The sequence below is a fragment of the Lathamus discolor genome, chromosome 3 (genome assembly GCF_037157495.1).
Source record: "Lathamus discolor isolate bLatDis1 chromosome 3, bLatDis1.hap1, whole genome shotgun sequence".
NCBI classification, from domain to species: Eukaryota; Metazoa; Chordata; class Aves; order Psittaciformes; family Psittacidae; genus Lathamus; species Lathamus discolor.
This window is the reverse complement of record NC_088886.1, coordinates 90,205,147-90,230,231: the sequence shown is the minus strand read 5'-3', so window position 1 is coordinate 90,230,231 and position 25,085 is coordinate 90,205,147. Positions and strand designations below refer to the sequence as shown.

At 37.1% G+C, this 25,085-nt stretch overlaps 1 long non-coding RNA gene across 4 annotated transcripts in view; it reads right to left on the bottom strand.

Moving 5' to 3' along the window:
- Positions 1-1,848: 1,848 nt before the first annotated feature.
- Positions 1,849-25,085, bottom strand: part of LOC136009964 (uncharacterized) — a 34,690-nt gene continuing 11,453 nt past the window's right edge. Inside the window, exons 2-7 of one of the 4 annotated variants that reach the window (XR_010610712.1) lie at positions 19,000-19,109; positions 16,906-17,008; positions 14,840-14,909; positions 4,609-4,702; positions 4,148-4,269; positions 1,849-2,670 (exon numbers count right to left, since the gene is read on the bottom strand). This is a non-coding gene — a long non-coding RNA (uncharacterized LOC136009964). Of the gene's footprint in view, positions 2,671-4,147; positions 4,703-14,839; positions 14,910-16,905; positions 17,009-18,999; positions 19,110-25,085 lie in introns of all 4 variants that reach the window. The other 3 variants (XR_010610713.1, XR_010610711.1, XR_010610714.1) reach the window with 3 other exon arrangements.

Here is a 25,085-nt window from a genome sequence, read left to right as displayed (position 1 = left end):
TGCACTGGTTCGCCATTCTGATGTTCTTAGCACCTCAGTGGATCTAGAAGGCTGTATAAATTAATCACATCTGGTAGGTTTTGACTGTCATAGCATAAGACCATGAAAAGTCACCAGAAATATCTTGAATTCCCTGCTGCCTCAGAGCAGGGATGGGCAGCATAGGGTATGATGTCGGGTACAAAAACTCAGCACATACCTGTCACAACAGAATAATAATTGAAGTAATAGCAATTGTTTTCTTCATCTTTCTAAATAAATCTTCACCTTCTTTAGAACTATGAAAAATACACTGACAAAATTCAGAAGCATAAATTTGAACATGTTCCTATGTGATCTGTCTCCTGTGCTCCCATTTCCTTGCCCCAAATCTGCCACTTTTCCTGATGAAGCATCAGCACACCACAGCAGGGAGGAAGAGGTGCCAGAAGGGTGTGTTTCTCTTCACTTCTACCTTCTTAGCACAGGTAATGGGTCATGTGTTTCTGTAGCACACTTGGTCGTTTTGCCAAGTTGTGTGAGCTTTGGAACCAGCCCCCAGCCACATGGAGCCTGCATGGAACAGTATCCATATTGCCCTGTCCAACTGCCAGAAACCAGATTCTTGACTGTGTCTAGTTTTCTCTTAATTTTAAATAAACTAAAATAAAGAACAAATGGACACTTATTTCCTGCAGTACAGTAACAGTGTTTGATAGCTTCAGTCTGGTTTCTCCAAAAACAATCGGGGGTCTGGAGCATCTCTCTTATGAGGAGAGATTGCAGGAGCTGGGCCTGTTTAGAAAAGAGCAGGCTGAGAAGGGATGTCACTAATGCATATAAATATCTCAAGGGCAGTTTCCAGGAGAATGGTGCCAGACTCTTTCCCCTGGTGCTCAGTGACAAGACAAGGAGCAGTGGCCATAAACTAAAACACAAGGAGTTTCACCTCAACACAAGGGAGAACTTCTTTAAATTGAGGGTGGCAGAGCACTGGAACAGGCTGCCCAAGGAAGTTGTGGAGACATTCAAAACCCACCGGGATGTGTTGCTGTGTAACCTGCCCTAAGTGGCCCTGCCTTGGCCAGGGATTGGACTAGATAATCTCCAGAGGTCCCTTCCAACCCTAACAATCCTGTGATATTCTAAGAAGCTGTAAGTTAGTACAGGAGACTGACTAGTATAGTTATCTGACTTTGGTGACTGCAAGTGAAACCTTTAGATTTCTGTAGGCATTTAAAGCTGAGTGTTAAACTGGAACAGATCACATGGAGGGGAATTTTCTTTTTCTCTCCTTCTCTCTCAAAACACAATCCAAATAAAGCAGGGGGGGTTCCCCTTTTTACTATGCCCTTTTACTTTCCATATTTTTTCTTTTCCATATTGTTTTGACATTTTAGTGCTGATGTACATTTGCTTTCTAAATGCCTTGTACATGTTGAAATCTAAAATATTTCAGTATCCAGTGGCACTGGAATAGTCATGTTTGTCTTGGGGAAAAGACAGTCCTGTGATATTCCAGATAATTATGATTATGTAGTTAGCTAAAAATGGCAGTGGTTTTAAAATGTCTGCATTGCAGAACCAATAGATTTCTGTATGACACAGAATGCTAAGTTAATATTTGTTACATTAAATTGAAATAGGTCATTCAAAATTGTCCCCATGCAGCTGTGGCAATTTTATCTGTTCATATAACATCATCTACTGCCATGGGGACTGGATTCATTACTCAGTGCTAGAGTAGCACAGACAGTGAGTACAGACTACAGCTTATTTACTTATTTGGTCCCTGTTTCCACGCAAAGTCTTAGTCACACCCCATAATAATAAAGCCATTATTACTCTTTAATACAAGTAATAGGATCATAATTTTAATTGCTAATTAATAAGTGAAAAGTGATGGGGTTTATCAGATGGTGCAACCTGTTTCCAGGGGAGAAGACGGTGATTTGGAATAGTTAATATCATAGCACCACTCAGTGTTCAAAGTGGATATTGTTTTGTAATCAATACATTTTGTAACAGCTGTATTGCCACCTGAAGAATCACTGTGATTGTGTTATTTATAATCTTATTAGTCCCATGCAAAGTGCAGCTTCCTTCAGGTATACCATAAGAGAAGTAAAGTATGGATATAGATGTGCGCTGAACATAAACATATTGGAAGAAAAATATCTGGTACCTATCTTGATATAAATGAGTCAAAATGGAAGTCTTAATGGACTTGGAATCACTACAGTTTGTTACCAGCATCTTTTCTCCAAAAGCTAGGAAAGAATTTCTGACCTCTTTAGTTCCTCATTTGTCTATTTTCCTACTTACAGTATATCATCCTGAAGGACAGAACAGACTCACTGTCTGCCCACACTTCCTGCCAAATAATGTTAGACCATATAATATGCTAACTTTTCATTCATGGACATGATTAGTGAGGAGATGGTTGGTAATTGGCTTCAGAAAGTCTAATCTCTTGAATCATATTTCCAGCTTGGCATTCGGCCATGTTAAAGTCACAGTGCTTGTATTAATGTGATGGTTTCCTCACAAGGATTGGATATATGTGAAGTTAAAATGATCGGATTTTCTTCTCCAAAAATCCTTGTTTCTGTCAGTCATGAAATATGCTGTCCCAGGAGCTGCTTCACTGGTGCTTCTGCAATAAGCCAGGATCAGTGACTTCCTCAATGCCTGTCAACAGTCAGAAACAATTAATTTTTCATTGATTTTTTTTAAGTGTAGTTATATTAACCTTCCCTTCCTCTTAGTCAATAGTTGTCATTTTTCTTTAAAAAAAATGTATCATCAGACTTCGCTATTTACACTGCCCAGTTAGGTGTTTCTTTGTGGCATTATGCTGTCTCCATTCTCCTGGCATTTCTTTGCAGTATTTCCTCCTGTATTTTAAGATAAGTTATTTAAATGGCACCCTACAGGAGAATTATAATGTGTGTGAACTCATTCTGCCATGACAGTGGTCTAAGAGTTCAACATCAAATTCAATGCAAAATGGGGTTTAATGATGTGAGTCAATATTAGCATAGAACATATACATGCCAAAATATGCAGTATGTGAATAAATAGTAGTAAAGCCAAAAGTACCATGTCATGAGACACTGCTGCAACAGCCTCATGAATTAACTTGTCTAGATTCAACTGATTCTGCAATGCTATTCCATCAAACTGCTTAATAATTGTAGAAGGAAAAGCACTGATGGCTCTGTAATTCCTCTGCTCTTCCACAGTATATCTGCCATTGGCTTGTGCCGCAGAAGTGGTGGACTATATCACTGAAGTATTAAAATCTTTCAAAATCTGCCAATGAATTAGAATATGGCTATGAAATTATTGAACTTTAAAAAATACTGGAAAAGTAAACAGCAGTCAATCTGCAGTTAAAACTTTTCCTACTGTACATCCACTTCATTTTAAGCAAAAATTAACTTGTTGCTATGCAAAGCAACCTAGATGCAGTACCTGAAAGGTCTCAATAAGCTGCAGTGTCACTAGGCTCAGAGGCTATACAGAAAACACTGCTTCAAGACAGTAAGTTGAATTAAGGGAATTGATGTACTGCTTTTACTCTTTCACCCTCTTTCAACAGCCCATCAACAGTGATCTCCTACTTCTTGTTGAGGATTTTTTTCCTCTTATTTTAGTGGAATTGTCATCCACAAATACAGCGTGTTTACAGACGGTTGAATTCAGCTTCTTGTTGACTATAAAAAGTTTTCAAGAAAATAAGTATCTCTGAAGCACATTGTTTATTTCTAAATGAGTATTGCTTCTTTTTTCTCAATATGAGTGACTGAGCCAACCCTGTAGAGCCATCAAACTAAGGATTTAGTGCAAAATCTCATTGGATTGCTTAACTCTTGAAACATTTGATTATCAGTTTTACATTGGAAACACATTTTTTGCCACTCCATTATAAATGCCAGAACAGGTGAAGTGGATGGAAAAATGTATTTTGTATAGATATCATAACTTGTACTTAGCCAGGTGTTTGAAGACTGGATGCCATTCTGTCTGTTCAAAGTAGAGCCATCATCAGTAATACCTGTACACCACCCAGTTCCTTTAGAGAAGCTCAACAGATAGTTCTTTAGCTACTTACCATCACACATATTTTCCAGATTTAAAATTATTTGTTCTATTATTTTCTTACCCCCTTCCAGTTTGTTAATTCTTTCAGCTGTGGTAGCAGTAGAACCATTTTCCACAAATGGGCTCACTAAAACTGGATTTGTATATTAGAGTAGCTCCAATGGCAGCTTTCCATTTCCCTTCCTATAAAGCAAAAGGTAAAATGTGTTACACAGTGATAAGCAACAGGAAAACACATCAGTGATTCAAACTGCTCCTTAAGCGATTCCTTTTACACTTGGACACAAGTTATTTGCATCTTTAGATATTAAAAAGATATAAGGTTACTTTCAATCTTCAGTACTTTCAACGTTACCAGTGAATACAGATGTTTAAAAACATTTAAGCCTTGTTTAAGCAATTCATTGGCACATTAACATCTAAACCATTCTGCTTAATCTAGAATAATAGCAGGAAAATTAATAACAGTATTTTTGTATTATAACTGATTAGTTCAGACAGTATTAAAGCACCATATCTTACTTGAATATGACCTGGATTTTACACCCACCTTTCCAATCACATTATATTGGCATATCCACATGAAAATACTGCATTGCTGCAAATGTCATTATACCTGTGAAGATGGAATATGAAAGACTGGAAAGTTGTAGATAGCTGAAAAATATTACTAACATTTTAATTGCCATTTAAAAAGCACTTTTAAGTAGAAATAAAACAAAAAAAATGTATTTTTTAACAATAAGTAAGGTTTTAGTGGGAAATGAAGAGAATATTTCTATTCATAAAATGGTTTGCCAGAATCTCCCTTTCACAACCACATCAATATAGCCATTTATCTCAGTTTCTAAAACAAAACCAGAGTGATACAGATAAGGTTGAATCTACTTTAGAAATAAAACAAAAAAAATGTATTTTTTAACAATAAGTAAGGTTTTAGTGGGAAATGAAGAGAATATTTCTATTCATAAAATGGTTTGCCAGAATCTCCCTTTCACAACCACATCAATATAGCCATTTATCTCAGTTTCTAAAACAAAACCAGAGTGATACAGATAAGGTTGAATCTACTTTACATACATGAAATGTGTACTTAAACCGTAAGCAAATGTTATTAAATTATATTAAAAATTAATATGGGAAAATACTAGGTGCTTTTAATTAAGTTTTTATTTAAATCAAGTCTTTCCCCAGCTATCCACATTTCCTAAGTCTTGTTTTCCCCAAAGGCTGACTAATTTTTTCTGCATCATTTTCAGTTACACTGGCACAATTTGTATCTGTGACTGAAAGAGAAATCTAATTGTTGTTTAAGTCAAAGGCAAAACTGCCCTAAAGAGACTCTCATAGAAGCATCCTATGAAGAAACTAAGTGCTTATTTCAAATAGTCTCTACTTTCTGAATCACGTTTTGTTACTTCTCCGCCTACTGTAGTCTCTGTTGATTTGTGAAGAAAACCATGTCTATTAAGCCCATAAAAAAAAAACACTTGAAAGCTTTAGCAAGACTTTGTGCCCGCAGTCTCCATAAGAGGGCACTATTATCTAACAGCTGATTTTAAAGCAAAAAAAAAAAAAAAAATATATATATATATATAAAAAAATTAAAATGCCCTTCTAAAAGCCTTAGGAGGGGATAAAACCCTATGCAGAGCTTAGGGAGAAACAAAGCTATTAAATTATCTTAATTGTCATTTTATTGCTGATCAGGCAAATCTAACCTAAAGCATGCATTAAATTTATATCGAAGTTTTCCTAAAACAACTTTGTTGAAATTTCCTTGTAATCTTGAAGTTAAAATAACGTAATTAGGTCACCAGAATGACAAAGCATTCTTTTGCATTGTTTAGTAAAATAGGTTTATTTAACCAAGACAGACTTGCTAGCAGAAGCAACGGTGTCTAGCTAACACATACTTAAGCAACATTCCACCAACCGCTTTGTTTCATCTTTTATTACCATAGTAAGGTCAGGTTTTCTAATTTTGTCAATAGGGAGCCAGTACTGACAAGACTGTTAGCTACTATATCTGGCTCAATTACTACTAATATGTCTGTGATCATGTCAGTGATAATATTTACATGGTAAAAAGTTTGTAAACAGTGAATAAAACTATTTCATTTGTAAAGTGTCATCTTTAAATTGCCATGAAGATGTCTATCCATTTGCTAGGGTGTCCAGGAGGAAGGAATGCCATTTAAAAGTGTCAGAAATATACTTACATTTGTGTCTGTTGCAAAATAACTATTGCTCTGCCAAGAAACTTTAACATTTTCGCTCATCTTCTCCCCTACTATTTACAACAGAACAATTTCCATTTACAAGAAATTTGCACTGGTTCTAACTTCCAACTTGGAGGAACACTGTCATACAGAAAATGTACTTTGTTAAAACGATATGGCTACTGAATCTTTAACCAAGACAATTATTGCTTAAATCTTAACCCACATTAAATTGTGCTATATATATATATATAAAAAAAAAAAAAAAAAAACAAAACAGAAAACCAAAACCCCAAAAACAAACAAACAAAAAAAAAAATGGTATCTTTAAAAGAACTTGTTTTAAAAATTTTTCTGGATCCACTTCAATTTCTCATTTTACTAGTTCTAAAGACATCACACATTTTAAAAACGCTAAGTATGTGTGAAATGTGGTTATGTTTGGAAAGGGAAACTTAATGCATCAGTAAGAAGGTCTATCTAAGAGACATGTTGAACAAGATGAAGGGTTTTCTAGAATACATCTTTTGCAGCTCACTGATTAGATGTTTATGCAGACTACTATAAGGGGAATGGCAACATAACCAAATAGGGGCCAGGAAATTTCTGTTTGTGCGTTGTCAGAAAAAAAAAGTACTGGTGGCCATCAAAAGTATGCAAAAGGGAAATAATCACTGGAAGAACTTCAACATCAGACCTTCAGCTATTTACATACTGGGTTTGTGTCCTTAGAAAGAGATTAACCTCCCCTTAACTCCTAAAGAAATATTTTTAATAGTAATATCCAAATAATTGACCTGTTAAAGTATTTCAGGGTGCTGGTGACATTCTTGTTTGCTTTTCTGTCTGTTTTGTAGGTCTCTGTTAGTACCAGATTTCCTGGGCAAACTCAACACAGCAAACCTGTTCAGACCAATGGGACTGGGCTTCTTCAGTGAGCACAGCTGTAAGAGATAGGCTGCAATGTGTAATCTCCTTAGGATGGTGGCAGAAGCTGAAGTGCTTTTCTCAGAAAGGCTGCAGACTGTTAGTTTCAAGCAACAGTCTTGTTTATATGAAGGAGGCAGGGGGTTTAGGTTGTTTGTTTTTTCCTCATGAACCTTTAATTTGACTTACTATGTTTTTTTCCCACTCAGGGTGTGATCCTAGCACAGGCAATTTGAACAGACCTTCTACACAGGCATTTCAGACTGTTGCAGAACAAAAGATGGGCTTGTGAAGTCTGTATTTTGCATTTTCTGGCTTTCTTTTGTAGTTAGGTTTAACTACACTTAACCAGGACCTAACTCTCCCTGTCCCCAGATGTAATGTCTTTAAGATCAGACATCATTTGTTGTTATCATCTCCTGAGTACAGTAACACAAATGGGCAGAATCCCTGGAATAATGAGACAAGCACAAGCTTAGCACCAAGATAACACAAATTGCTAATAGAAGATCAGCTACAGCTCCCTTCTGACTAGTGCTGTTCCTTCTAATCAGAGGTGGTGGGGGGGGGGGGTGTTCTGCTTTCTCAGGCTATGATCTCAGGATTACTCCTTGAGTCTGAAGTCGTCCTCCTCTGAGAAGACCTAGTCCTTGCTTGGAACCTGTCTATGTCACAGTGCAGAAACACACAAAGCAAACTCCAGTGTGTGTTTTGGCTCAGTACACTGATGAAAAATCTCTCCCTTCTCACTGATTTTTAGAGGATGAAAACCATCAGAGCACTTATGTTAGCTACCCTTTCTGAAAGAAGGGTAGGAGCTGAGATAGAAATGACACCAGCGTTCATTGCAAGGGTGAAAAACATGCCCTGTTCTGACATGGGAAATTGTCAGAAATTCCTACTGACTGATGCAAAGCATTTATGAGCATTTCCTATACAGAGCACTGTACGCAAGACAAGTTGTACCATTACTTTGTTATCAAACCGGTAAACACATTGCCAAACCCACTGTATATTAGGCGATATCCAGTATTATGTACAAACTTCATTTTTTCTTGATTTTTGCAAATCGATAGTTCCATGTGCTTTCCTCTGTGCCAAGTGCATTTCTTTCCTTAAATCTAAGTCTGATCTGTAGCTGTCATCGTGTGTCTCCATGTACACTCAGATTTTGACCCTAGTTAGAGATGCAGCTGCACTGAAGAGTACGTTATTACTCCTGAATTATGTAGTGTAGCTAACTTTAAAGAGCAGACTTCAGCCATTCCTATGAAATACCAAAGGGGACAAATCTGAGTCAGTCCCTGAACTTCTGTTGAATAACAGTAGTTCAAAGAAAAACATCATACAATCATAGAATAGTTAGGGTTGGAAAGGACCTCAAGATCATCTAGTTCCAACCCCCCTGCCATGGGCAGGGACAACTCGCACTAAACCATCTCACCCAAGGCTCTGTCCAACCTGGCCTTGAATGCTGCCAGGGATGGAGCATTCACAACTTCCCTGGGCAACCCATTCCAGTGCATCACCACCCTAACAGGAAAGAATTTCCTCCTTATATCCAATCTAAACTTCCCTGTTTAAGTTTTAACCCGTTACCCCTTGTCCTGTCACTACAGTCCCTGATGAAGAGTCCCTCCCCAGCATCCCTATAGCCCCCTTCAGATACTGGAAGGCTGCTATGAGGTCTCCACGCAGCCTTCTCTTCTCCAGGCTGAACAGCCCCAACTTTCTCAGCCTGTCTTCATACGGGAGGTGCTCCAGTCCCCTGATCATCCTCGTGGCCCTCCTCTGGACTTGTTCCAGCAGTTCCATGTCCTTTTTATGTTGAGGACACCAGAACTGCACACAATACTCCAGGTGAGGTCTCACGAGAGCAGAGTAGAGGGGCAGGATCACCTCCTTCGACCTGCTGGTCACACTCCTTTTGATGCAGCCCAGGATACGGTTGGCTTTCTGGGCTGTGAGTGCACACTGAAGCAGGCTCATGTTCATTTTCTCATCGGCCAACACCCCCAAGTCCTTCTCCACAGGGCTGCTCTGAATCTCTTCTTTGCCCAGTCTGTAGCTGTGCCTGGGATTGCTCCAACCCAGGTGTAGGACCTTGCACTTGGCATGGTTGAACTTCATAAGGTTGGCATCAGCCCACCTCACAAGCATGTTAAGGTCCCTCTGGATGGCATTCCTTCCCTCCAGCGTATCAACCGGACCACACAGCTTGGTGTCATTGGCAAACTTGCTGAGGGCGCACTCAATCCCACTGTCCATGTCACCGACAAAGATGTTGAACAAGACTTGTCCCAACACCGATCACTGAAGGACACCACTCATTACTGGTCTCCAGCCGGACATTGAGCCATTGACTGCAACTCTTTGTGTGCGGCAGTCCGGCCTGTTCTTTATCCACCGAGTGGTCCATCCATCAAATTGATGTCTCTCCAATTCAGAGACAAGGATGTCGTGTGGGACAGTGTCAAATGCTTTGCACAAGTCCAGGTAGATGACATCAGTCGCTTTACCCTTGTCCATCAGTTCTGTAGCCCCATCATAGAAGGCCACCAAATTGGTCAGGCAGGATTTCCCCTTAGTGAAGCCATGCTGGCTGTCACCAAGCACCTTGCTGTTTTTCATGTGCCTTAGCATGCTGTCCAGGAGAATCTGCTCCAAGATTTTGCCAGGCACAGAGGTGAGACTGACTGGTCTGTAATTCCCCGGGTCTTCCATTTTCCCCTTCTTGAAAATGGGGGTTATATTTCCCCTTTTCCAGGCATTGGGAACTTCACCTGACTGCCATGATTTTTCAAATATGATGGCCAGTGGCTTAGCAACTTCATTCGCCAGCTCCTTCAGGACCCGCAGATGGATTTCATCAGGTCCCATGGAGTTGTGCACATTCAGATTTTTAAGATGGTCTCGAACCAGATCCTCTCCTACAGTGGACCCAAGGTCTTCATTCATGCAGTCCCTGCGTCTGCCTTCTAAGACTTGGGTGGTGCGGTCAGAGTCTTTACCAGTGAAGACTGAGGTAAAGAAGTCATTCAGGAACTCAGCCTTCTCCAAATCCCGTGTAGCCAGTTCTCCCGAGAGCTTCCTCAGGGGGCCTATGTTGTCCCTAGTCTGTTTTTTATTTGCTACGTACCTGTAGAATTCCTTCTTGTTAACCTCAACATCCCTAGCCAAGTTTAATTCTAACTATGCCTTAGCCTGCCTAACCTGGTCCCTAGCTTCACTTATTTAAGAAGAATAAAATGGAAAAAAAAACCAACAAGGACAGTCACTTCCATGCCATAACTCACAGACATAATTCACAAGAAAGGAAACTTTAAATATCCTATGTAAATAAAATGGTAAGTGTCTTGGAAATTGTTTTTAAATGAGAATGAAGGTAGAATGACTTAACCTTGAATTGTAAATTCATTTTTAACCATTATTTTTAGTGTCACAGATTATTTACTATTTCAAGAAAAAGCAGGTTGTCTCTGCTGAATTTTAGGAATAAAATTACTGATTTCCGAAGTAAACCATTTCCATTTCAGCTAATACCTCACTTAAGGATTATTAATGTCAATAGCTGCAATTAAGTGCCAAGAAATCTGTAAAATGACAGGAACTTCATGTCCCAACTGTGCTGAGCTAAGAAACAGTTTCTTTATATGACTGTTCCTGGTTGGAGCTATTCAACTCAACTCTTGTTGATAGGGAAAACTGGCACTAACATTTACGCGTGTGTATTTGCTCCCTTAATTCTGAGACTATACCTTTTCTAGACTCGTTGACAGGCTTTCCCTCCTCACCATATGCTTACATAATATAAAATCTAGGGCTGTGCTTTCAGCATAAAAATAAGTATGTTTTAGGGAACTTTGAGTTTTTAAGGAGTATTTATGACAAAATATGTACAACACCAGAATAAGGCCAGCAGCACGTGACAACCAAGACTGAGTATCAGTAGCAGCTGACGTACTGCATTTTGTTCCCTTCTGTGTATTTTATTTCCATCATTTTCCTTGTTAGAATTAAAAAAAAAAAAATGGCTACTGCTGAACCCAGGACACGTGGTAAACAACCGTATATGCAATACAGTATTGACGTTAGCAGAACATAAATAGTAATAGACTAACAAACTTAGTTCTACTAGCACTATGAATACGAAACAAATTATTTGTTACACAGGGGATTTTTGTTTCATTCAAGAAGAAAGAATTCAGAAGAACATGCCAAGTACCCCAGTTACCCATGATGCCAGCAGACAGTTTTTGACGATCTACTTCATTTACTTTTTTCTCCACGGAGCTTTTAGTAATCATGAAAGGCATTGAAATGATTTTCCTGGAGACAGAAAACTCTGATTTACAGCAAAGCAAGCTTTCCTTATCTCCAGGATAAGGGATGGGGGAGGGACCTTGGGGAAGCATATAGTTCAGTTTCAACAATCACTCATTCTAACCAGAGATCAAAGATATAAATGGTGATGGTTCTTTTCATGTCCACTGGAAGCTGACCTACATTACAAAAGTAGTGGCACTGTATTTCTCAATGCAGCAGCAGGCTGCAGTGTTTATCCCATCTATCTTTAATGTTACCTCAAGTGCTTCCACGTATGCATTACAGCTGACAAGAGTACAGCAGCAGGGCCATAAGGAGAATGTCAATAATAATAAAAAGTCAAATTTGACCTACTTACCCAGAGATTAGTAGCATCTTATTTTTAAGCAGGAAAAATTGATGGCACACCTTATCTACATAAGCAAAACAGATAAAAATAGCAGGAACTTGACAGGTAAGCTGAAAGGACTGCTATAAAATGTGAATTCAAAGGAAGGTGAGAGAATAAGGTGGTGAAGAGGTAGCCCCTCCCTTAGATTATGCCTTTCTTCTCTCCAGCACTGAATATTCAGACTTCTCACTTTGTTCCAATCAATTTGGGCAGTAGGAAAGTACACGATGTGGTAGGGTGATTGGCTAAATAGTACCTTACTGACCAATAGCATGTGCCAGATTTGGACTTTGCCATCCCTTATATGACTGCCAGGTGTATACTATGTTAAATGTTGACAACTAATTACTCTTATCACACCACTAGATGCACATATTGATGGCACAACCATTCTGGTTCTAAAAAAGGTTAAAGTACAACTGTTACATTTTTGTTTGTTTGTTGTGCTAATTATTCCAGCCCATTCAATATTATCAACATAAAGTGTTTGGCTTCATGTGGCAGATCTAAACTTTCATCTGTACAACATCCCTCCCTGCTTTTAGGGATTCTCAGCAACTGGAAGTCTTGACAACTACACTTATTTACTATTAAACTGGTCTTACACTTTCAGAGAGGAGAATACAAATAGATGAAGAGCAGTCTCTCTGACCATGAAACAAAAGAGGGTTCTCACATTAAAGGAACCAAAAGCAACTGAGTCTGTTTCATGAAAGGATTATGCTTTTAAAGGCCTAAGCGTAGGAGAGTTGTGAGCTCTTTTGAATTTTCTGCTAGTAAGTGCAAGATGAAAGTCTTGAGGAAACTTAATGAGACACTGTTTCTTAGCACTCATTCTCCAGCAGGAATTTTCTTCTTTTTTCCTTTTTCTTTATAAAGCAAGGGCTTTATAGCCTAGCTTTTGTTTCAGAGGCTGAAACCAAACAGAAAAAATGGAGCATTTGCACTATGAATATAAGAAGAATTACATCTTCAAAAGGGATTGCGGTGTTGCCAAAGAGCCTATCTTTTACCTGAGCATCCAGATTAATATCAAAGGATTATAACTGCTGAGATACAGTTAGGTGAAACCAGGTCTTTTTTCTTTTTTTTTTTTTCTTTATTTTCTTTTGCAGAAAGTTGATTCAAACATTCTGAACAGAGCAGCAGTAATCTTTGATCTGTTTTGTGGACTTCTGTTGCTCACAAATCAAAGAGTTCCCTTACTAGTTCTAGATGATAAATTCATCATTGAAACTGTATTATTTTTGCAGAAAGAACTGTATTTATAAGAACACATTTATAAGAACATAAAGCTAAACAATATCACTTATGCTTTCAATACAGTATGAAACTTTGAGTACACTGTGTACTTGAGTTGTATATGTACAATAGTTTGAGTACATCACGTTGCAGTACTTTGGCAGTAAGCAAAGTGTATGGTGCAAGTCTGAGGGGACAAACCAGGCGGAAGACTGGAAGGAAAAGGTGAGTAATACACAATTTTGTGTGTGGGTATGTTTTTTTATTTGTTTGTTTGGAGTTTCTTTGTAGGAAATAGATGAGAAATCAATCCCATGCAACTGGGAGCCTTTCTGAGAGCGCACATGAAGAGTTCAAAATGGATCTGGGCCCAGTTCAAATTTCATTCTGCTAGAAAAACTTTCATTCTGAATCAGAGGGAAAACCCAAAAACTGCGAAGCATCTGATAGGTAGGAAATTGAGGATGTCTGATTTCAATTTTCATCTCATTTCTTTTCATCACATCCTATCCCATCCCATCTTTGGAGGTCCTTCTACTGATTTGATTCCTGGCAGCCATTAATATCTACTAGCAGAGCTTCTGATCCGGGGGGGGGGGGGGAAGCACCATTCATCTCTTCATATGGCTGTGATCCGTAATCTGCAGAACACTGAATCCTCAACTACAACACCACAAGCAAGAGTGCTAAGACACCTACTATGAAGAAGGCAGCCTACAAATGGAGAACAAAAGAATAAGACAAGGCTAAGGATGCAAGAATCTTCACTCTAATATCATGGCAGGAGGAATCCTCTAAGCACTGTAAATTCTGGGTTCAGGCTTGTATGCTGGGACAGTTCTTGAGTTTTGCAGTTACTTCTAAGTAGTGGTACACACAGAATCTGCTGAGTAGGCAGAATGCAAATCTACCTACAGATTTACCAAATAAAACCAGGAACAAAAGAAAAGCCCCCAGTCTCTGCAGAAAATAGTACAATGTCACTCTGAATGGCTCTGATAAACAGAATAGAATAGAATAAATAGAATAAACAGAAATAGAATCATTAGTTTTGTTACAATGGCCTCAGCAGGTAGGATTAACCAGGTTCTTACAAGCCATATTATTTAGCAACACATTTTGATTATGAGATTTCTCCTCCCCAGCAATTCAGACTCCATAACATCCACTGTCTGTTTAACAGAAATGGACTGTCTGACGATGGACAGTTTTAAACTGAGTTAAATTGACTGTATGTACAGCTGTTTAAACACTGAAAGCACTCAAGCAACTGCTTAAGCTATTACTGCTAAAGGTACTATATTGTGACTCAAACTCTTAACTAGGAAAGAAGTTGTGTCTTTCATATGATTTTGATGAAATATACATACTGAGACAGAGTTACAGGGTGGGTACTTCTATAAATATTGTTTGTAGAAAAATTAGTGAGAATTTATACATTTTAAGTCTATTTGGATAACATTTTCACCAGGCTTTCCAGGTCTCTGTTGTGATTTTTTCACAATGCTTATATTCCAAATTTAAGGAATGTGATCTGCTTGGAAAGGAAAATAAGTATATTAAGCTACAGCAACAAAACCACTAGATTGTAACCGACTTATAACATTCTTCTAAAACAGCAATGGGAACATTTTTATTTTGTTACCTGCAGAAATCAGAACCGTTTTGAAGCAAAACCAGTCTTTACAGAAAAGCATTCGTGTTAGTTGACATTTCTGATGAAGAAAAAAATAAAATCAAAGTTAAAAACTCTGTTTGATTTGCTTACAGCATAAAGAACAGAATTACAAAACCAATTCAGCACAAACTTCTCAGCATTTCTAATGTTTTGAACTTCACCCTGGAAATCCCAGCTGTCATTTCTGATCTTTCTTTTCCTTGGGTGTTTTTTTAGTTTCTTTGGGTTTTTTTTGGTTGGTTGGTTGGTTGGTTTGGGGGTTTTGTTTGGGTTTTGGGGGGTTTTGGAGGTTGGTTTGTTTGGTTTTGGGTTTTGTTGTTGTTGTTTAAGTTTGGAGTTTGTTTGCATGTTTAAGAAGCCAACTCCTTATTTCAGATTGTATTATCTGAATGTGATATTGTTCAACTATCTGAATATGATTATGTTCAAATATCTTGTAGAAGAAGATTGCTTAAAGTAGGTTTTACCCTCCTTTCTCCCACAGTAATTCTTCCATTATGCCTTGCAAGACACTAGGAAGACCAGTCTTCTCCTTTGAGGTCAGGACTAAAAACAGCCAGCTAAGAAAAGAGCACATGTTCTTGAAAACAACTCAGAACAAATGCTGGTTTTATTACTTTCATATTCCTCACAGGAACATAATGATAGAGAATTGATTCTCTTACTCTGTGATTTAAATGATAACCCTCCATTAATCACTAGGTTTTACAAGTGTTTTTGCACATGGGTAAACTGCACAAGGTTGTTTCTCTGTATAGTTTAAATAATAATGAAACAGCATTTTATAAAAGATATAGTCTCTTGTTTGTTTATTTACTGTCACGAAATGGCTGGCTACATGGAAAATATATGCACAGTTTGTCAAATTGCTTTCCTGCTTCAAAAAATGCAAATGTAATTCTTTCTGATTATTGCAATAACGAATGTCTTTGCTTTTAATCAGAAGGGGTTATCTAGGGTTTAGCTATAAGGACAATAAATGGGCATGAAGAAACCAGCTCTCTGGAGCAGCTTTGTAAATGTTCAGTATTTGAATAACATCTTTTTTAGGTGAAATAGTTTGGAATATAAATGAAAATCTCTAATATGACATCTGCATAAAGTTAGTATTATTGTTAACAAAATACATATCGTCATTTTTTTATTTAAGACTTGAATTCACTAAAATACAGTACAATTGTAAGTAATGAATAGTAAAGATAATATTGACAATTCCAAGTTTGAAATTCACAGATTTCAAAATTTATCCAATTGTAAAAATTATCAATTTATCTAATTTGAAATTATCAAATGGTTTCTCATTGGGGCATAGTCAAACGGATGTGGTGTGAGATACAGTTAGCTGGAACCAGGTCTCTCATCGTACTTGGTCATGCATTATAACTTCAAATGGACAAAATGGCACCTTGGGAAGACTGAAATAAGATCTGCAGTGAAAATGGAATAAATTTATAAAACTTAATAGTGCCAGTCTCATCATATTATAAGAAAATAAGAAATTAATATTGTGCCACTTCTATCCCCTCTTACAATCTTTGTCACAATCATGAGTTGTAAAAGTCTTTAATACACAGAATTAGTAGGAAGCTAGTCAGTCCCAATTCAGTCTCAGAGGCTTTCATGAAAAATCTGGTAAGAAAAAGCCCATTATAAGCTTCAACTTGAATTATCATTCAGAGATCTTGTATAGTATGTTGAAATATGGTGGTACCTTGTCACAATAATAGTTGTAAGAATGACAGGTATCACAGACAACACTAATTTGGTTCTTCTTGCATTGTATAGAGATAGTAAGAATGGCATTGTTTTCAGGGGTGAAGAAAAAAGAACCTGTTTATACATATCAAGCCTTTCAGCCTTGCAATCACCTTTCCTATAATGAGCCAAAGCAGACAGAAAGAAACTGTAACAGTCTTAACAGCTGTTCAGAAACAGACAGCTGAAATTCGGTACATGAAACTAATGGTGCACCACTGACTCCCAGCTGCAGAGCAGACAGATGGCAGCATACGGCCATACATTTGTGAACTTACGTGGAATTTCAACACTGGCCGTCTGACCCAGGATTCCAGGGGCTCACAGGAATCCTGTACAGGTTTGACAGTGAGACATGGTGTCTCACCATGGCTTCATGACCTACTTACAGGTAAAAAGAAAAAAGGCTGTTCACTGTCTTTACTGATACCTTCTGAGAATAAAAATATAGGTAACTGGAGAACAGGTTGCAAAAAGAAATTACAAACTTGACATAAACCAAAAATGCTGCTTATAAAGCCCCACATACATAAGCACAAAGATATACTTGTAATTATGGCTCTTTTTAAGTGGGATATCTGTCTGCATATGGTCTTATGAAAAAATTACAAAAGTAGAATAACATATGGCTTCAGTTTGAATCCATACATTTATATTTAAAGGGTTTGTTTTAATAAAATTTTTTTGAGTGTTGATAACAGATTTTCAGTAACTTCAGTGCCTTATGCACCTAAAGCAGGAATTCATGCTGGAGACATTTCAGACAAGAAGGACATGTGCAAGCACGTTCAGGAACATCACATGGAACTGTCAGTCTCCAGTAGAATTTTGGCAAGAACTTGCTGCAGAAACTATTGATAACTCCTGTATGGGCAACTAGCAGGTGTGCAGAAGTGTTAGATATTACTAGTGCCCTCAGAGAGAGTAAAACCAGAGCCCGTCCCATGCAGATAGGACAGAACTGTTACAAATATTTAGTTAAAGTCTGTATCTCATTCAAAGGCAAAAATAATGTAGAAAGCCTTAATAAGTTAAGATCCATTATTTCCAGTATTCAAAAAAGCCCAACTACTGGAAATGTCCTTTTGACATTATAGAGCTTTTTCATGTATTGAATGTGGGTTTCATGGCAATAGATACGTGAGTATTCACATGAAATAAACATATGATAATTTTTCAGATTTGCACACATGGAGTGCAGGATGAAACGGACAACCTGAGATTCCTCTTCTAAGAGCAATCTTCACAAAAAGAAAGACAGCTAGAAACAGTATTTTCTGTTCTGTTTTCCGTCAGTTCTGGTTTCAGCCCAGTGACCTGTCTGTCTGTCTGTTTAGACACTTAAGTCATCACAGTAAGTACATCATGTCTTACTGGGTATGGAAGAAAGGAGAAGAAAGCCTATATAACCTATTGCTACAGCTGTGTAACCATTAAGAAGAAAATTTGGTTTCGATTTCACAGACTACAGTGGCTTACAGCTACTGTGCTGTCCAGGAGATTGTCTTTGGGAATAAACCTATTCCATGGTTTTGGATGTCAGGATTAAATTACTTTTATTGCTTTGGGAATCTTCATCCTTAGACACTGTGAAACTGTTTCACACTTGCATAAGATTTGGAATGAGTCCTTAGCTAATTAATCATCATGGTGTCATTTAAACTATCCAGCTGAATTTAATGCTAACTAAAGGCTTTGCCAATTTGTTTGCCAGCATGCAGGCAAAATACAGGTAGCAATGGCAGGAGCTGAGTTCCTGTGTCTAGTTATTTGATGGGTTGGTTACATTTTCAAGCTCTTTTCTCTCTCTTTTTTTTTTTTTTTTAGCTTGTAATTTATATTATAGACATCAAAAAACATTTCATCTAGTACTTAGCTTCCAAGCTCTGCTACTTAAGTTGCCCTTCCTAAGTCAGGTTTTTCAAAGGTAACTGCTGTTGCTCTCTGCTTCCCACTGACATGTAACACAGCTAGTTGACTTTTCAAAGCTTTTCTAGGTGAGCGTGGGGCTCTGAAAGCTCTTCATAAATGGCAGCAGAGTGTTTCTCAGGGTGCCCTCTACAACTGGCAAAAGCATGCTTGGAAGAAACACTCCCTGTGCCTACTCTGATTTCCAAATTGGGCATGGGTAGCCACTTACACTCAAATACATTGCTGAAATCAACATTGCTGAAACTCTGAACTGCAGGATGGGCAATTCAAATGCACAGTGAAATGGGTTTAGATGGTAGGAAGAATCCAGCTGAAGCTCCTCCACTATTAGCTTAAATGCACAGGCGTCTGCCTCATAGCAGCATATACTCAAAACCTGTTGTGCAGGTTGATGTAATCTATGTCCATTTCTACATTAGCAGTAATTTGTGAATTCTTACCTTTTACTAATAAACATGGCTTCAGGAAGATAAAGCAGGCAAGGCAGAAAGGTAAGGAAACTGCCTGTATGTCCAAAATTGCAGATGAGGTAGCATGGGCATACACAGAGCTGAAATAATAGAACAGAAAGAAATCCAAAGCTATGAGAACATTAGTTGGATTAGCCACTAAAATTATCCAAAGTCTATCCTATTTCTATCAGCCTATCTGTGCAAATGAGGGATAGAAAGGTGGTCAGATTTTCTACAACAAAGCTTTCACTTCCCAAATATCCTTCCTTTAGGTCAGTTGCACTGAAATAACAGGAGGGGAGGGACTCCATATTCTGTGGAATATGGAATTGGTCAAGGTGACACTTTTGGATAGAGCTGGAATTGTTTAGCATACATCTGATAAAGTGCATAGTATAAGAAAACAATTTCCATGTTGTTTCTCAGCTGGCTGCTAAATTATTTCTGCCAATCAGACTAATGAATGCACTGGGTTACATTTCTAGTCCTTATTTATATAGTTAGATTTAGAATCCCCTCATAACCCTACTTTAAATTAATCCTCATTTATATCCTCATTTTAATAGCATATCTCACAGATGCCAATTTTGTATTTAAGAAAGCATTCCAAAAATGAACCAGCAAAGAAGCAATAGCAAAGAAAGAACGTTTCACAGGAGACTATTTTGAAACATATTAGCAAAAAAATACAAAAGCAGACTTTTTCATAATGTAGCTATCATGCTGTAATTCCTGCATGAACTGAAGATTGAAGCAGCCTCTATGTACTCCATTGTGTGAAGTACCCTAATTCTCTTAGGAGGGCAATGCCATGGTTCAGATGATAATGCTGCAATAGCTTTGCTTAATTTCTTACGGTCATCCATCCATATTATTTAAATATAACATGTATTATTGTGCTGATGTGTTAGAGGAGGATAACATTACCGAAGCTCTGTACCAAACCACTGAAGCTGGCACGGCACATAAGCCAGCAGACTTTCAAATCTCACAGGCCTTTTCCGTGAGTTTGATTGATGAGCATGGCTTCAGTGGCAGTCAGGCAGTGGCAGGATACACAAGCTGTCTGAACAGCATGACAAAGAGGGAGCTGAACTGAACTGGAGCAGAAACACATCCTGAATGGACTGGGTCACCTGCATAAAACCTAAAATGGCTCTTTCTGCCTGACTTTCGTCCCTGTGGCCATCATCACAATAGCATGCACTTTTTGAAGGAGTAACATTTTTTTCAGAGAACCAACATACCTATTTGCATATATAGAAAAGAACTTTTGCCCTACAGGTTATTTTGGGTAATATACTTTATTTGCTTCTTACTATTCCTCCTTAATAGCATTTCATTATCTGTCTGGCCATACTGAAACACTTCTGCCACCTTTTGAAATTCTCTTAATTGTGGGCATCTTCCTCTGTGCATTCATGACCAAAGCCTTTTGTATTTCAGACAGTATCATGAATCTTACATCTATACTTATGAATCAAGGCAGGATGGTAAAATATCTGTGCAACTGTTTTGTTTGTAGCAAAAATTATAGTATATAAACTACAGGTCAAAGAGATAAATTTAAAGTGAAAACAAAGAACTGAATTATTTAGATAGTTACAGTACATAATACTTACTGCCCTAAGGAAATGCGGGAGAATGAATAAAACCGCTTTCATTCCTTTGATGTTGGGAATTATACATAATATCATTTTTAAATGGTAGAAACACTCAGCAAGTTTTGTTCTTCTGGCTGTGTCAGCTTTTTCAGTGCCTTGGCCTGAAAGCTATTTTTACAATGTATTTAAGTGAAGAGACTGAGTGACAAAGACTGTAGATGAATCTGAAGACAGACTAACAGCCATATGTATTTTTTCCGAGTGAGTAGTCACCTATAGTATTAGGTTGTATATTACTTGATATCCTATTAAAAGTTTCATATAGCTAGACTAAGAATAAACTGACACGGACTCCTCAAGTTTCTGACAACAGTTCAGAAGTGACCTAACATTTTCAAGCTGTATGAAAAATACAGTTCACATTTTGCATATTTCCCCAATATTTTTTTCTGTGAATGAGATTATTCTACATGAATGTAAGAAAAAGATTAGAATACTGTAGATAGTTTTGTCTTACTAAAAATGCTATGTAAGCCAAAATCATCTTTTAAAACTAATTCTATCATCCTGGATAGTTATATCATTCTGATTATCATACTATCTAAGAATCTGTTTAATAGTAAAAGCAATTATAGACTACTCATTTGAAAAACAGTATATTAAAAATTCAGTTACAAAAAATAGTAAGATACAAACTCTCTTTATTTCCCATGGATTTTTTCTTTTTTTTTTTTTTTTTTAATTATTATTCCTCTCATTTTATAGTTTGGTATGTACAGAAACATTGTCATTACTGTAAGCATCCAATAAACCATTTTAAAGTGTTTTCTTGAAACTGAAAATCATAGTTTGTACCTCAAAAATTTGCAAAGGAAGATGAAGAATGAACCCAATGATTCCAAAGTTATTCAATGTTCACTTTTGATATTTTGGCTATCAGCATAAAATGCTTCCAAATTATTAAGAACATTTCATTGTTCTTTTGCAAAAGTGCATGCTTTCAATTTTAAAGATTCAACATGTTTGTGAGCAGTGGTAATTTAAAATAACCTTTCTGTTTTGAATCATCCATATTAATATCATATCTAATACTGTATGTGTCTTAACCTTGAAGTAATGGCTGTTGATAGAAGAGCTGTAGGACATACGAAGCAAACATAAAGCCATCAAGGGAATATTTTTAGGCTCAGGCTTAGGCTGCGCCTCATAACTACACTTCTCTCAAAAAAGAAAACCCCAAGTACTTCTTGCTGCAATCAGCATATATTTTCCATCTCAAATAAGACGCCCTATTTGAATTTCATTTTTGTGTGAGTACTATCACCAACATCCTCCCCTGAGTACAGAGAAAACAATAACTTTTCATATCAGAATTTAATGTCCAGCTTTGTACTAGTATAACTCTATGTGGTTATGATTAATGATCTACCTATTGCATTTTCATAAGGGTTGGAACTTCGATGTATCAGGTAAAATATTGGCGTCATTGAAGACAGCAACAGAATTCCGCTTGACTCAAGTTTCAGAATTTCATCCACTGTTCTTTGATTTCACATTGTTCTTGATTATTCTTTTGTTTGAGTATTCAGAACATGATATGGAGAGATGAAAAATACATATTTTTATCGATTAATATTATTTTAGATAAGCTGCGAACAGCTGTTGTTTCTTATAAATGTTCTTACTATGTGCAAAGAAATCTGGATTTCAAATATCTGTCAAAATCATGTGAAAGCAGCACACTGAGTTGATACTTCTCTTGCAATACTTTAGATACATTCATAAATACAAGTATATACAAGTTTCAGCAATTATGTATTGAAGTATTTAAACATAAAAATGCATTTTGAATATTCGATTGTGCCATGACCCAAAGATTAGAAGTTTAATTTTTTTCTAAGCCTGAAAATTCTTTAAACAGTCTTCTAGAGATCACAGGTATTCACTGGTAATAATGTTCAAACTGTAAAGCTGTATTAGCTGTGTTAGATTAGCCATCTAAGGAAAACTTAAACATGAGCATTTATACAAAACTTTGATGTCGTACGGGAGAGACTGACCTTAAATCATACTATACTGTAAAACAAGTGCTCAATAGCATCAGAGCAACAATAAATCCCTGCTGTCCGACTACACAACCTCAGCAGTGTTACTAACATTTCTATTTCTGTACATAGTACATCTGTAACAGTTGATTCGGTGCTGCCAAGGAAGAGTACCAGCACTACAAAAAACATTTTTACCTGAACTGCCTCATTTTATCAGGATTTGAATGCTTTCCTTCCCAATGAAATGCTGGATTTGTCAGGGAAGAATCATTTCAAATGAAAGGCAGAAATATGTGTATGTGTGAGCAGTTGACATGGAATAGCAAAACATACAAACAGTAGTTTGTAACTGTAACTATCACATAGAGTAGATTAGCAGCTGAAATTGTAAAAAGGCATACTAGAACCCTGACATCAGTCTTAGAGAAGATAACCAAGGAGGTTTGCAGAATCCCATTTCATGCTTTTACTTGCAAGAAGTATGTACACAGAGATAAAAAGCTGGCATGTTTCTTCTTCCTTCCAACCTGACCAGCTCTAATGGAATTCTGGCTATCAATAAAACAAAAGGGTGATTGAATTTTTACACTCTTCATGTGAGAGTGAATAATAAAAAAAGCCCCTCTATCTTTGATCATGCTCCAAGAGAAATTCCCCCTGCATTTTAAGTTAAATAAATATTTGATGTCATTCCATTTATAATTTTTTGATACACACTATCATTTTGTAATAATAATTTCATTTCAATTTGATTAGATGTGCTTCAGCTTATTGTCATAGTCATTAACCACATTCACTGCAGTGGGACTCTTACGCTAATCCGTTTGTTTGGATTAATTTCCCACAGTCAAAAATTGTAGGAAGAAGTGAAGTGCTCTTTCTGCAGTTTACGGATATGTAACTTGAGGGAATCTAGGTCTGAATCAAAAGCGTGAACTTGAGATTACCATCCCTGCTGTTAACATAGGTGTAAAAAAAACCAAGTTCCAACAAAGTGCTGGGCGGATGGTACTTGCCATTACTTATCATGATTCACAAAATTATTTTCTGGCTTTACGTATCTTTAAGAAACAGTTGGGCTTTAAAAACACCATCATTTTTTCATAAGCCGATGAGTAAGACTGAGATTTAGAGCCTCCCAGCAAACATTCCTGCCATGATCCAGTTCTCAAAAGAACACATTTACAATATGAACTCCTCAATTTTGTTTTTCTGCTATACATTTTTTGTGAAAATCCTCAAGACTCCCTGGAGCCTTCATTTCCTGTATTTCTGTATTCATATGAAGATTCTCACCCTTCATCACCACTTTTGCAACTGAAGCTAATAGGACTTTACTTTGTAAGCACACAGGGAGTTCTGTATCTGTATCAAAAATTATCTTTGTGATTTTTTTTGGTCAAAATATGAGTAAAACTGATCATAGGATAAGATAACCTTCTCTTATCCTTTTGAGATCTGCTTAAATTTGTCTTCATTCAGAAGACAAACTGATATTAAAATGAAGTTAAATATTATAGATGCCCCATCTACAAAACCAGACATGAATCCTAGGCTACTCAAGATACAGTACTGCATATATAGGCTTGAAATACCACGTTTGGGTGAAGGAGCACCTTAAGGAGAACTTCAAGTACCTCAGTATTATATCAAATGCTCAACTCGAAAAGCTGTACCTTATCAGTCTGAACTAGCCCTAATCTTAACAGAGTCACTGTGAAGGACTCTCAAAACAAGAGTCACCGTGAAGGACTCTCAAAACAAGAGTCACCATTTAAATGTTGATTACCTGGTACACAGGTATTTCTGTGTTTAACTGAGAAAAAAAATACCACAGAAAATATAAACAAAGAATGTTCGGACAATGAAATGTGATGTTTACTGAAAAAGCTAAACAACATCAAAACCATGATTATAAATTCTTGCTCAAAGAGGAATTATTCCTGAGCTTGCAAAAAGAATTTTAAATTTTATTAAAATTACTTTAAGAATCAAATCCTGCTAAGAAAGTTTAATTTTCAAAAAGAAAGCCCAAATAGAAAACAGTAGGAAGTTCTCTATTGATAATTCATATTTTGATTACAAACTGACTTCACCAGACTGTAATTGCTCTTTTCAGAGAAGAGCCTCATAGAACTCTTATTACTTTTATCACAAAGCAGCAGCTACTTGTAAAAACCCCTCTTTTTACAGGCATGTGCACTTACTCAACCACCAAACGCCATAAGGTGTCCTCTCTCAGTAATTGTTCTGTAACAGAGCCAGGGATTAGCACTCCTGTTTCAAATGGATTTTTTCCATCAAATTACAATCTCAATATCAGAATTTAAGTGGTTCTTTCTCCCCTATTACACTCATTTAATTTGACTGTGCAGGTGTTTGAAAAGGATATGGAAAAATTCTTAGATGGCTGACCATCTGG